Source organism: Chiloscyllium punctatum, chromosome 6 (genome assembly GCF_047496795.1).
Source record: "Chiloscyllium punctatum isolate Juve2018m chromosome 6, sChiPun1.3, whole genome shotgun sequence".
Classification (NCBI taxonomy): Eukaryota; Metazoa; Chordata; class Chondrichthyes; order Orectolobiformes; family Hemiscylliidae; genus Chiloscyllium; species Chiloscyllium punctatum.
Window position 1 is genome coordinate 93,933,703 of NC_092744.1, and position 13,072 is coordinate 93,946,774.

At 45.7% G+C, this 13,072-nt stretch overlaps 1 long non-coding RNA gene across 2 annotated transcripts in view; it reads left to right on the top strand.

The window, feature by feature from the left end:
• The window catches only part of LOC140479196 (uncharacterized), a 42,370-nt gene that overhangs the window by 26,282 nt on the left and 3,016 nt on the right, over nucleotides 1-13,072 (top strand). For both annotated transcript variants that reach the window (XR_011960968.1, XR_011960969.1), the window contains one exon: nucleotides 3,387-3,484. This is a non-coding gene — a long non-coding RNA (uncharacterized lncRNA). The remainder of the gene's footprint in view (nucleotides 1-3,386; nucleotides 3,485-13,072) is intronic.

Here is a 13,072-nt window from a genome sequence, read left to right on the forward strand (position 1 = left end):
AAGGTAGGAGACAGAGGATGATGGAGAGTTGCTTTGCGGACTGGAGGGCTGTGAGCAGCAGTGTGCTGCAAGGATGGATATTGGGCCCTTAAATAAATGACTTGGATGTGAATATGAGATATGGTCAGTAGGTTTACAGAAGACACCAAAATTGGAGGTGTAGTGGACAGTGAAGAAGGTTAGTTCAGAATACAACAGGATCTTGATTAGATGGGCCATTGGAGCAAGGAATGGCAGACGGAGTTCAATTTAGATAAATGTGAGCTGTTGTATTTTGGAAAGGCAAATCAGGGCAGGACTTATACACTTAATGGAAAAGTCCTGGGGAACGTTGCTGAACAAAGAGACCTTGGAGTGCAGGTTCATAGTTCTTTGAAAGTAGAGTCACAGGAAGGTAGGGGAGTGAATGCAGCATTTGGTACACTCCCCGTTATTGGTCAATGCATTGAATGCGGCTGTTGTGACATCATATTGTGGCTGGACAGGGCACTGATTACAGCTCTTCTGGAATTCTGTTTTCAGTTCCAATCTCCCTGTGCTTGGAATAATGTTGAGAAACTTGAAAGGGTTCAGAAAACATTTGCAAGGATTTTGCCAGTGTTGGACGGTTTGAGCTATTGGGAAAGGCTGAATAGGCTGGGACTATTTTCCCTGGAGAGTTGGAGGCTGAGAGGTGATCTTATAAAATTATGAGGGGCATGGATAAGGTGAACAGTCAGGGAGTTTCTCCTAAGTTCAGTGGGTCCAGAGCTAGAGGGTATAGGCTTAAGGTGAGAGGGAAAATATTTAAAAGGGATCTAACGGGCATCTTATTCATGTTGAGGGCATTGCAAGTATGGAATGATCTGCCAGAGGAAGGGGTGGAGGCTAGTACAATTGCAGCATTTAAAAGGCACCTGATTGAGTACATGAAGAGGAAGGATTTAGCGGGAATAAGGTGAACCGCTGGCGAATGGGACTCCATTAACGCTCTCCGTTATTGATCAATGCATTGAATACAGAAGCTGGGACGCCATATTGTGGCTGGACAGGACATTTATTAAGCCACTTCTGGAATTCTTTTTTCAGTTTGAATTACTCTGTTCTGGGAAGGATGTTGTGAAACTTGAAAAAGTTTGGACAAGATTTACAAAATCGTTGACAGGATTGAAGGATTTGGGCTACAGGGAGAGGCTGAATAGGCTGGGGTTATTTTCTCTGGAGAGTCAAAGACTGAGAGGTGACTTCATGGAGATTTATAAAATCACGAGGGGCGTGGATAAGGTTAGCAGCTGGTGTCCTTTTTCCTCAGATTAGGTGGGTCCAAAACTAGAGCACATGGGTTTAAGTTGAGAGGCAAAGATTTAAAAGGGATCTAAGTGGCAACGTTTTCAAGCTGAGTGTGGTGTGTGTATGGGAGGGGCTACCAGATGAAGTAGTGGAGGCTGATAAAATCACAACATTTAAAAGGCTTCCAATAGGAAGGGTTTTGATGGATACAGGCCAATAGATGGTAAATGGGAATCCATTAGTTTAGGATTCCTTGTTGGCACGGACGAATTGGACCTACCATTACACACTACCTATGGTTTCTTTGATCTTAATAAATTAAGATGCATTCCTCTATTTTGTGGAGAGCTAGCTGAAGCACAGATTATTATCCTTGGAGCTGAGAAGGTGAAGCAGTAATTTCGATCTGGTGCAGATTTGGTTCCAAGGTCTTGAATTTGCAGAAAGAGAAAGGAATTGTTAACACTGTCACAATTTTTAGGAACTACTTTCAAGTAATTGGCAAATAATACAAGGTGAAAATGTGAACACTATTTTACTCAGTAAGTTCTGAGCATCTGGAACAGTCTGAACGACACAGATTCAGCAGGTATTCTGAAAGAGACTTAGAATTTTACTTTTTAAGGAAAGATTTAGGGGGCTATGGGCAAATGGGAGGGGACTTGGGACAGATTTGCAGCATCTCCAGAGGGAGTGAGTACAGCCCCAATGGGCTGAATAGCCCCCAGGTCCTCTGCTCTGTGATACTGCCCCATTCCCTGTGAATGATGAAGCTCATCCCAGGGCAGAGAGAGGGATAGCCCTCCACTCTCATCACAATGGGGCCCGGCTGATTGTTGGCAGCTCCAGACCAATGGGAGCAGAGTCTGTGTGATCCTGCAGCCAATGGGATTGAATGAGGGGTGTGGCCAGCAAGACAACACCTGTCCATGAGCTGTGCAGGTGCCGTGTCACTGGGTGGGGTTGGGAGAGACAGCAGAGACTGGGACAGAGGCTGTTGGACCTGAATTACAAACTCTCGGTAAATTAAAACCAAAAGAACTGCGGTTCTTTCAGAAACAACAACCAGGAGATTTTGGAAAAGCTCACCAGGTCTGGCAGCATCTGTGAAGAGAGATCACAGTTACAGTTTAAGATCCGCTGTCCCTTCCACGGAACAGATGTTACTGAGGAAAAAAAAGTCAGTTTATTGTCAGAAGAAAGTGTGGGGGGAGGATAAAAGGAGTAAAGGAGAGGTGGGGATAGAGTGAGCAGAACAGTTGGATAAAGGATAACGATCAGGCTGGGGGAGGGTGATTAGCTGTTAATGGAGACTGTTAGTGGCTAACCATAGGTAGTGTGTAATGGCAGGCTGTGAGAACAAGGCCTGGTGTGTGGGGTAGGGGGCTACGACATGAGGTTGTTAACTTATGGTTAGCCACTAGCTGTCTCCAGTATAAGCTGTTGCCCACCTATATCATCACTCCATGACTGGAGCTGCCGAGGACAAAAAACTTTGGAATATCCTCCCGAACTCCCTCTCTCCGCCTTAAAGATGTATCTAAAAATCGTTCTCTTTAATCAACGTTTCCATCATTCGTGAAGCATTTTAGGAGATTTGTCAATGTGAAAGGCTCCATACAATGCAGGTAAGTTGTTGTTATTGTCTGACATCAGGAGAAACGGGGCTGAGTCCTCTCTCTCTCTCATACCTGATGAACAGCAGCAAAAGCAGAAAGCACTGAGCATGCTCCAGCCCACAATGGGTCGCGGATTATTGATGTCAGCGCAGGACCAATAAGAGTGGGGGAAAGGGGGCTAGAGGTGCTGGTTGGTCCTTCAACCAATCGGAGTGAATGAGGGGCAGGGCAATACTCAACCACGTGATAAACGTCACGGACAGCGCACTGTTGTTATGACCAAGGCATTGGAAATGTGTGCAGGTGAAGGGCAGGGGAAAGGAAAGACATATTGACCAGGGAGAGAAGGAAACTTTCATGGTATGTGATGAGAGGTTTTACAGAACTTAGTGCACATTGTAAAACACAAATTTCAAAATCCAAATTCTGCACCATTTTCCCTCCCTATAATGCAATTTTGCACTCCCTGAAATATCAACTGTGTTTCTCCCTCCACAGATACCAGTGATCAGTGCCAAAGCCCCATTACCTGTGATGTTTGACTTCCTTGTACTGCTGCAGTTGGTATGGTGAAGGTGCTCCCACAATGTGGTTGGGTAAGAGCTGTTATAGGTTATTCACTCCGTGACAGTGAAGAGCTGACAATATGTGTGCAAATCAACAGCAGTTTGTTTTTTTTTATCATGTTTATAATTCCACAGAAATTCTATTGAGAACTTCTGACATAAGGTCACAGCTGGGGATATTAGGTCAGGTGATCAAAAGAATTGCCAAATAAGCAGGTTTTCAGGAATACCTTAAAGGAGGAAAGCAGATTTGAGAGGGTTAGGGTGGGAATTCCAGACAGTGTTGCCTTGGCAACAGTAGAAACAGCCAGACAGGTGAAGCAATGAATAAACTCATCTTTGGGAGTCTGAAAGAAAATGAGTTGTCGGGGTTTCACAAGTTGTGTGGTGCAGGGAGACAGGGATGTTCACAGCCAGGAATTACATCAAGGGTGAGAATTTAAAATTGTTGCTTGTTAATAGGAGCCTTTTGATGGATCAACAAGTTTTAGTACAAGTGAGCACTTGGGCAGTAGGGTTTTAGATATTCTTGAGATTGCATGTAAGTTGAATGTGGGAGGCTGGCGAGGAGTGTGTATGGATAACGAAGTCTGGAGATAACACAGAGATGGACGAGTATTTCAGTAAATGAGCTGAGACTAGGGTGGAGTTGGGTGATGTCACTGATGTAGAAATAGTGCTTTTGGAGTTGGGCTGCTCCTCCTCTTCATCACTCCCCCCTCACCAAATCACAGATATTGTTCCTTGTTCTGTCTGTGTTTTCTGGTTATGTCCTTCTCTCCCATTCTGCTACAAACTAATATTTGACCACGCCGTTTAATGCAAAAACCTACTCCATCCCTACTCTCCCTTTCCTTTCTGAATTCCTTGTATTAGGTGTCCCTTAAGGATCTCTCCTTGGTCCCTCCTGTTTCTCACCTACATACTGCCAGGAGGTGACATCGTCCAAAAGCACAGTGTTAGGTTTCACATGTACACTGACAATGCCCAGCTGTCCCTGCCCATCATCCCTCTCCATTACTCAGTTATCAAACTGCTCATCACATTCCACTCTGCGATTGGCTGCAATTTCCTGCAACGGAACGTTGCAATGGTTAAACCCATTGCCTTCAGTTGCTATTACAAATTATTTTCCCTTACTGCTGAGCCCCTCTCTCTCCCTGGGAACTGTCTGAGGCAGAACCACACTCTTCACAATATTGCTCTCATATCTGACCCCAAGGTGACCTTCTGATCAGACATCGACGCAATCACAAACACCAGGAATTACAATCTCTTAAAATGTTGCTTGTCTCCACCTCCCCCCAGCTCCATTGCTACTGAAACCCCTGACCCGTGTCGGTGTTGCCTTAAACTTGATGAATCCAAAACAGAACCCGTGATTCCGTGACTGACCCAGAATCTGGTTCCAGACTCCCTCATGTTGGGAAACAACCTCCCATTGTTTACCCTGTCAAACTCCTTAAGAATCCTACATGTTACAATGAGATCCCCTCTCATTCTTCCCAAATCCAGTGAGTAGAGTCCCAACTTCTTCAGCCTTTTCTTTAAAGATAATCCCTGCAAACCAGGGTTCATCCCAGTCAATGTTCTGTGAAATGCCTCTGATGGAATGATGTATTTCCTTAAATAAAGGGACCAAAACTTCTGTCATTACTCCAGATGTGGTCTCACTCGCACTTTATAAAGTTCCTCTCGGGTATATACTCCAAACAACTCCCTTTAAACCTGCACAGATGTTGTTGGAAATGCTCAGCAGGTCATGCAGCATCTGTGAAGAAAAATCAGTTCAAGTTTCGGGTCTGGTCACCCTTCCTCAGATACGTTAACTCTAATTTCTTTTCACAGATGCTGCTAGACCTGCTGAGCTTTTTCAGAAACTTCTGTTTCTCTTCCTGGTTTACAGCATCTTCAGTTGGTTCGGTTTTCATATCCTTTAAACTTGCCATCTCTCTTCTAGAATTTGTCATTTCCACCTTGGAAAAAAGATTCCCTACCCTGAGAAAAAAAGAAACCATGACTAGTCACCCTATCATTGCTCCTCATAATTTTATAAAGTTCGATAAAGCCACCTAAAGTGTCCAGTGCTGCAGGGAAATAGCCTCAGCCTATTCAGCCTCTCCCTATGGTTCAAACGTTCCATTACTGGCAACACCTTGGAAAAACTTTTCTGAACTCTTCCAAGTTTCCCAACATCTTTCCTGGAACAGGGAGACTGGAATTGAAAGCAGTCTGGGGATTCCAAAAGTGGCTGAGCCAATAAGCTGTACAACCGAAACATGATCTCCCAACTCGTATACTCAATGCACTGCCCAATAACAGCTAGCATACCGCACACCACCTTCACCGACCTGTCTACCTTCAACCACACTTTTAAGGAGCTATCAACCCGCACTGCAAGGTCTGTTTGTCTGTCAACACTTCGCAGGAACTTGTCATTAATAGGTTGAGTCCTATTCTGGTAACATCTTTCTGAAATCAGGGAGACCACAGTTGAATACAGTATTCTAAAACTGGCCTCACCAATGCCCTACTCAGCCACAACATGCCCTCCTAACCCCTATACTCAGTGACAGAATCTCTACAGTGTGGAAGCAGGCCTTTCGGCCCATGAGACCATACCAACCATCGGAACAGCATTCCACCCTAACTCTGTAACCTGCCATTACCCAAAGATCATCCAGCTAACCTGCATGTCTTTGGATTTGTGGGAGGAAATTAAGAGCACCCAGAGGAAGCCCACGCAGACACACAGGGAGAATGTGTAAACACCACACAGTGGAATCGAACCAGCACATTCCATTCAATGTTACTGTCCCAAATGCCATGTTCAGCACCTGATCTCCCTGAAACTCTGCTTTCCAAGATCTATGCAGTTATTCTGAGCCCTTTAGAAGGAATTAAGGTGAGGAGGAGAAAACTGGAACAGAATTGAGTTTTAGATCTATAAAATAACTCTCCATCTTCCCTCTCTGTTCCCCCTGTCTCCCCCCGCTCTGTCTGCTCTCCCGCCCCCCCCCCCCCACCCCGGTCTCCACCTGCTCTGTCTGCTCCCCCCTGTCTCCCCCCACTCTGTCTGTAACCCCCCTCTGTTGGCCTGTTCCCCCAGCCCCCACCACACCCCCGTTGGCCTGTTCCCCCCCCTCCCCCTCTGTCGGCCTGTTGTTCCCCCTCCCTCTGTCGGCCTTTCGCCACCGGCCTGTCTCTTCACCCCCCCCCCCCCAACCAATCGGCCTCTTTCCCCCCCCCCCAGTCTGTTCCCCTCAGCCTTTCTGTCAGTCGCAACCTTCCCCCCCCCCCCCCCACACGTTCGCCTCCTCTCTAATCCCACTTTCTGTCCCGACCCGTCTCTGTGCCACCCCTCTCTATCCCCCGCTCTTTCCGCATCCATTTCGGTTCCACCCCTCTCGATCTGCCTACCCTCCCTCCCAGTCCCCCAGTTCTGTACTCCCCCACTGCAGGGCAAAAATCTTGTCTATTTACCCTATCCATGCCCAGCCTGATTTTAAAAATCTCTTTCAGGTCACCACTCACCCTCTGCCGCTCCAGGAAAAACAGCCTATCCAACCCTGGCAACATGCTATAATTCTTTTCTGATCTCTTTTAAAGTTTAAAAACATCCATCTGATAGGAAGGAGAACAGAATTCTATGGAATATTGATTCAGCAACTTTTGCAATATCCTGTACAGCCGCAATATGACCTCCCAACCTCTATACTCCATGCAGACCAACTGTGGCCTCCACTATCCTATCTACTTGCTACTCTACTGTCAAGGAACTATGAACCTGCACTCCCTAGGAACTTACTATTAACTGTATAAGTCCTGCTAAAGTTTGCTTTTCCAAAATGCAGCAGCTCGCATTTTTCTAAACTGAACTCAGCCCATCACCCATCTGATCCAGATCCTCTTGAACTCTGAGGTAATCTTTTTCACTCTCTACTACACCTCCCATTTTGGTGTCATCTGCAAACTTACTTAAAATACCTCTTATGTTCACATCCAAATCATGGATATAAATTACGAAAAGTAGTGGATCCAGCACCGATCCTTGTGAGTACCCACTGGTCACAGGCCTCCAGCCTGAAAAGCCCCCTCTGCCTTCTACCTTCGGGCCAGTTCTGTACTCCATGCGATCTAACCTTGCTGACCAGTCTCCCATGAGGAACCTTGTCAAACACGTTACTGAAGTCCATGTAGATCATGTCCATGCTCTGACCTCAGCAATCCTCTTTGTTACTTCTTCAAAAAAACAGAGTCAAATTCATGAGATATGATTTCCCATGCACAAAGCTGTTATTAGTATCCAGGATTTAACTCTGTACATTGGTGTCTGCGTAACCCAGTTTATAGGTGTAAATATTCTGGATGAAGTTCAAGTACACCAGCATTTTCTCAGTGAGTCTGTATTGAGTCTTGTTAATGTCATCAACACAGGTGAGTTCCTTTTGAAAGGCAGTCCCTGTGTCCCTTGCCCACCAGGAAATAGTGTAAGTGTTCTTACCTCTGGACTAGGAGTATCAGGCTCAGAGTTGAGTAACAGCGTCTTTGAAGAGGCTGATTAGTAAACCTGTCCAAGCCACCAGGCCATACTGTCTCCCAGCTGTCCCTGCCTGAGCCTCCAAACAGAACCTTCCTGTCATTTCTCTCCTGTCAGACTCTCCCATTGCTCAGTTTGTCCAGGATCCCCTTCTGCTGCTGCACTGATCCTGTCCCTCACTGACCTGTCCATCCCCCAGTGTTCACCACATTCATTCATGGTTTACAATCTCGTTATCCCAGTCCTCCAGCCCTGCCCCCTCCACCCTATAGAGACGGCTCAGTGGTTAGCACTGCTGCCTCACAGCACCAGGTACCCAGGTTCGATTCCGGCCACGGTGACTGTCTGTGTGGAGTTTGCTCATTCTCCCTGTGTCTGAGTGGTTTCCTCCAGGTGCTCCGGTTTCCTCCCACAATCCAAAGATGTGCAGGGCAGGTGAATTGGCCATTCTAAATTGCCCATAGTATTAGTTACATTAGTTAGGGGGAATGGGTCTGTGTAAGTTACTGTTTGGAGGGTCAGTAAGGACTTGTTTGGCCGAAGGGCCTGTTTCCATACTGTAGGGATTCTCATATATTGGGCAGCAATTGCTGTCAATCACCCGGACTCCTGTATGATCGGGAGCACGTGCTGTAGGAGGGGAGACAAATGCAGTGCTGGCCAATTGTGGGAGGAGGCTGTGGGTGTGAGGGATTAATCTATCATTAGCAGCTTCATCCCTCTGGGAGCAGGACCCAGGGGAATGGCCCTTCTCTTGTTACCCTGACATGTGATCAGACTATCAGTGGGGCAGCGTTTTGCAGAAAGTTATAAGAACTCTTTTGTGAAGATTCAGAGTTGTTATGGAAAGGGACAAGGATGGGCCTGCAGTTAGAATTCTAATTTGGCTCATTTTAGTCAGATGGGTCTTGGCCAGAGTGTGCAGGAAGCAGTGTATGCAGGATGGTTCTCATCAGGAGCTAGGAAACTGAATTCGAAGAGAGTGTGTGTGAGAACTGGGTGTGGAGGAAAGGAGTGGGGGGATTGGTTTGGATTTCAGTTCACAGAAGAGAGAAATTCTGAGACTGAGGTTTAAAGCTTTGGGGGAACAAGGAAACTACAGTTTAATACTACAATTGTCTTATGACTTTCCATCCTGTATTAACAGTGGTAACTTGTGTGCTCTGTTGTATGGTACTGAAAGGGTGGATTTGTGGATGAGAAATACAAATTGAACTTCATGTTCAGATCTGATAGTTACTTGATCCGTGCCGATCTGAATATCATTGGCCTTTTGATCTGGAAGGAAAGGTGTGCGTTCTGTCTGTGGGCGAATATTTCAAATCTCAATGTGACTGCAAAAGTACTGAGACACAGCCAAGTCCATGTCAGCATGGTGGGTGTGGAGAGAGATTTCATTTGTTTTTGAAATTCTGGAAAGTCATGGCACATTTCCCAGGAACAATTAAGCCACAACGTTGCTTTGTAGAAGGACAAGTCTTTAATTAACCATACAACCAGAAAGACACAAGGATACCTGCACCATGGGGAACACTATGAAAACGGGATTGTTGTAAAGGGGTTCATTCTCGATCATGGATTGTAATCCATTGGCATTGTCCCGTCGGTTCCAGCCCCGCGGGGAAACACTGGAAATATAATGCATGTAATGTAGGTTTCAGTTATTAAACTGTAAAAAGTGCAGAACAATTTACAAGGATGTTGCCAGCGCTCAGGGGTCTGAGTTACAGGGAGAAGTTGGACAAGCGAGGATTTTATGTTTAGAGCAGAGGAAACTGAGGGGGTTCTTTTCTCGAAATGGATAAGACAATGAGAGGCATGGATAAGGTGAATGCACTCAGTCTTTTTCCCAGGAACTCAAGGATTGGACGGCTTGATTGGATCAGTTTAAGTTTAGATGAGAAAGAATAAAAGGGAAGCTGAGGGGCAACTGTTTTACACAGAGGGTGGTATTTATATGGAATGAGCTGGCAGTGGAAGTGGTTCAGGCAGGAACACTCCCAACAGGTAAAAGACATTTGCACAAATACATGGATAGGAAAGTGTCAGAAGCAAATAGGCAAGTGAAGGGAAATGACGTTAGTGTGGATGGACATTCTGGTCAGCATGGGCCAGTTTGGGCCATAGGGCCTGTCTCTGCTGTAGGATTCTACAATTCTAAGTGCATTTGCTATTTCTCCCACTAACTCTGTTGGTATCCTGGGATGTATTCCATCAGGGCAACGAGACTTGTGTACCTTTAGCTCCATTAACTTACCCAGCTCTAACTCTTTCACGATAATTGTTATTATCTAGGTCCTCACCTTCCTCAGTCTCCTTATCAATTACTGGCATGTTCTTCGTATCCTCCACTGTGAAGACTGACTGCTGTGTACTCATATTCCTAAACCCTGCTGGAGAGGAATAACTAGGCACAGAACTGAGAGGTCTTCTTTGAGTCTTTATTGATGAGACATGGCAGTTACCTGGATAGTGTACATACAAAATACCTCCAGGCAGCATCAGGTAACTCCCCGCCTGTCCAATGTACAGCTCCCATTCTTTTCCCTTTGTGGTTTGGGACTTTGAATAGAGACTGTCTCTCAGTATTATCTCCATGGCAACGGCAGTTAGAAACTCTAGTTCAGTTCAGCACTTTGTGGTTAAACCACACACCCCTCCTCCACACCCCAGTGGCTCCCTCAAGTATCTGACAGGTGCTTCAGTTTCAGTGGGGTATCTCTCAAGATTCTGATGTGGAGGAGCCGATGGTGGGGTGGACAAAGTTAAAAACCACACATCACCAGGTTATAGTCCGACAGGTTTATTTGGAAGTACAAGCTTTTGGAGTGTGCTGTGATTTTTAACTTGATCAGGATTATCTCAATGGTAACAATTAAGTACTTCAGCAATTACAGAGGCCATTTGTTCCCCACACAATATGTTCCCCTCTAGCAGGGTAAACTGCTATTCCAGCCTGGGGGATAGCTTTTAATCACTTTTCTCCCCCAATCCCATCTCGCTTTCTGTTCATCTTTAAAGTTTTTCTCATCTCCTTGGTCTTTGCCAATTTGTATGCATTCTATTTCAGTTTGATAGACTCCCTTATTTCCTGAGCCACCCACGACAGATTATTCCTTTTCCTACAGTCCTCCCTTTTCACTGATATATACTTTTGCTGAGCATTTCAAAAAATTGCTTTGATATTCCTCCACTGTCCGTCAACTTTCCCACCATAAAATCTTTGTTTCCAGTCTACATTAGCCTACTCCTGCCTCATCCTATTGTCGTCTCCTTTTGTTTAAGCACTGGATCTTGGGAGTGGATCTCATCTTCCAGCTTTCCATCTGTGTTCTAAGTTCAACCAGACTTCTCAGAATTCTTTTATCAGATTACGAGAGGAGGCGATGTTTCCTGGGTGTTTTGGTTTTCATTGTCAGAGACCTTGGCTTTGTAATAAAGTACAGGATAGATAATCACAACAGAGTATTCTGGATGGTGTGAATGTACCACACAGTCTAAAACCATAAATCACTGTCTCCCCTCAGTTTAAAATTGCAAAATCACTATCTCCTACACGCTTCCTCACTATCTAAGCTTGGTATGCTAATCCACCTGACTATCTGTCATTTTCTGAAAATCTCTTTGGTGAAGTTGGTGAATTTTGGATTCAGCTTTCCAGTTGTTACCGTAAGAAGATAAGCACTGGGCACAGGAGAACCAGCCCCACCATTTAATACGATGATGATTGAGCTCATATCGGTCTCAGCTGGATTTTCCAGCCTGCTCCCTCACCCTTCATCTTGTTGCAAATTAAACATCTGTATCTCTTCATTAAATTGGCTCAATGTCCTGGCATCCACCGCATTTTGAATAGGGAATTCCACAGATTCACAACACATTGAGATAAGTACATTCTTCCTCGTGAGAATAGAGTCCCTATAGTGCAGAAACAGGGTATTCATCCATCGATTCCACACCAATCCTATGATGAGCATCCCATTCAGACCCACTCGTTCCCTGTAACATTGCATTTCCCATGGCTAATTGTCTAACTGGCACGTGCATGGACACTATCAGCAATTTAGCATGGGCGATCCATCTAACCTGCACATCTTTGGACTGTGTGACGAAACTGGAGAACTGCACGAATCCATGCAAACATGGGGAGAATGTGTAAACTCCACACAGTCGCCTAAGGTCTCTGATAATGTGAGGCAGTAGTGCTAGCCACTGAGCCACCTCTGCTTAAAACCTACTGTGCCTTATTAACCTCCCTATCCCCCCAATTGGCTGAATCTATGTTCCTTACATCAGACATAAGATTGTCTAAGCGGATGTCTCAGTAAATCCCAGTGACAGCCCACATGTCTCGTGTGTCTGAATGGGGATCTGATACACAACATCCTCCACCCCACACTTTTCATTCACGTTCCAGAGACAGGTCTCCAGTGGCTGCATGAGGACAGCAACTCCCAAATTCCGAGGCAGGGACCACACGTCTGTGGGGAAACCTGGCACTGCACACGTACAGAATGTGGGTGAGTTTTGGAGCATGTGTTTTGGGGTAACTGTTGTGGTTCTGTTCGCCGAGCTGGGAATTTGTGTTGCAAATGTTTCGACCCCTGTCTAGGTGACATCCTCAGTGCTTGGGAACCTCCTGTGAAGCGCTTCTGTGCTGTTTCCTCCGGCATTTGTAGTGGCCTGTCTCTGCTTCCGGTTGCTAGTTCCAGCTGTCCGCTGTAATGGCCGGTATATTGCGTCCAGGTCGATGTGTTTGTTGATAGAATCTGTGGATGAGTGCCATGCCTCTAGGAATTCCCTGGCTGTTCTCTGTTTGGCTTGCCCTATAATGGTAGTGTTGTCCCAGTCGAATTCATGTTGCTTGTCATCTGTGTGTGTGGCTACTAAGGATAGCTGGTCGTGTCGTTTCGTGGCTAGTTGGTGTTCATGGATACGGATCGTTAGCTGTTTTCCTGTTTGTCCGATATAGTGTTTTGTGCTGTCCTTGCATGGCCTCTATAAATGCCAGAGGAAACCACACAGAAGTGCTTCACAGGAGGCTCCCAAGAACTGAGGATGTCACCTCGACAGGGGAC